The sequence below is a fragment of the Nanorana parkeri genome, unplaced genomic scaffold (genome assembly GCF_000935625.1).
Source record: "Nanorana parkeri isolate BGI_ZX_2015 unplaced genomic scaffold, ASM93562v1 scaffold847, whole genome shotgun sequence".
Classification (NCBI taxonomy): domain Eukaryota; kingdom Metazoa; phylum Chordata; class Amphibia; order Anura; family Dicroglossidae; genus Nanorana; species Nanorana parkeri.
Window position 1 is genome coordinate 606711 of NW_017307115.1, and position 1706 is coordinate 608416.

Sequence of the window (1706 nt, forward strand, 5' to 3'; positions counted from 1 at the left end):
CCACAACCACCACCACTAACACCACTACCACTAACCCACCATTTTCCTGGCCACGCAGGCTGCATGCCTGGATTAGGGTCTGCTATGGATTTTGAGAGAGAGGTGTGACTTTTTTGGGGGGGAATTTGCCTCAAGTCCCCTTCAAAACCCTTACCAAGGATAACGCCGTGCTCTTTTTTTTTTTAAAGGGCACAGTACACATTTTGTAAACAGCAAACAATGTGTAGTGTTCCTTTAAGAACATCAAAAACCAGGGTGCTACTCGAAAACCAATCCAGTGTGAAATTTGAAGCTTCCTGTAATAAAGACCGCTCACTGCTGCTCTCTCTCCTTGTGCAGGGTGACTGGTCTTGTCTCCGCCCCCTCCTGTAATGAAGACCGCTCACTGCTGCTCTCTGTCCTTGTGCAGGCTGACTGGTCTTGTCTCCTCCCCCTCCTGTAATGAAGACCAGTCACTGTTGCTCTCTCTCCTCGTACAGGGTGACTGGTCTTGTCTCCTCCCCCTCCTGTAATGAAGAACAGTCACTGTTGCTCTCTCTCCTCGTACAGGGTGACTGGTCTTGTCTCCTCCCCCTCCTGTAATGAAGACCGCTCACTGCTGCTCTCTCTCCTTGTGCAGGGTGACTGGTCTTGTCTCCGCCCCCTCCTGTAATGAAGACCACTCACGGCTGCTCTCTGTCCTTGTGCAGGGTGACTGGTCTTGACTCCTCCCCCTCCTGTAATAAAGACTAGCCACTGCTGCTCTCTCTCCTTGTGCAGGGTGACTGGTCTTGTCTCCGCCCCCTCCTGTAGTTTCCTGTAGTGGGTGGGGCTCTCTGGTTCCCTCCTGCAGCTCCACTCCCTGCACAGGCTATGTACAGTACAGTGATGACATCACTGCCATTTTTTCCAGGTAATATCTGGACTTACAAAGGCACGTGGTGCACACAAAGTGGATTCATATCCTTTGTGGCTTTTGAGGAATATATTTTAATGAATGTTTTTGTGTCTGGAGCTTTTCTGGAGCTGGGTGTCTACTTTACCCATCAATACATTTTGGGCACTTTCCTAAGTCTTTCCTATATAAAGAAAAATCAGGTTTCCCTTTAAACCAACATTCAACATCCAGCCCCTCACCATCACCCAGATAGGGTGCGCGGCCAACGGTGGCACCCTATAAATCTCAAGGAGGACCTGCCAGCACCCGACCCGGTGCACTCTGCCACCCCCGGGCCTTGGTGAACTAGAAGTCCCAGCACGCCCTGGTGGTTTTTGAACCCTCCGGTTGGGATTTCTATATTCGAAAGGGAGCAAATGTGTTGCAATTCACATCCCACTTAAAGACAAATTGTTCTTTCTGTTGCTCAGCACTTCTAATATTTTCTTTGGAGCCCCCCAGAGAGTAGCTGAGCGCTGCCCACTGCACAGAAGGAATTGCATTTTTCTCCTCCAACACGTGCGATATTCTGCAGCCATAAAAAAAGAAGAAAAAAAAAAGAAAGAAAAAAAAAAAAGGAAAGAAAAAAAAGAAAGGAAAGAAAAGCCTTTTTTCCCCCCATTGCCTTTCCCAAAACCTTTTTTGTAACGGCTGCAAAAAAAAAAATGAGTCTCTCCCCAAAACCCTGAAAAATGTCTGCGAATCTGAGTTCTTTTCTTTTGGGATCCTAGGGGGGCAAACGTAAATTGACTTTATCATACACATATGGTACTGTTCTTCTCAAGTTACA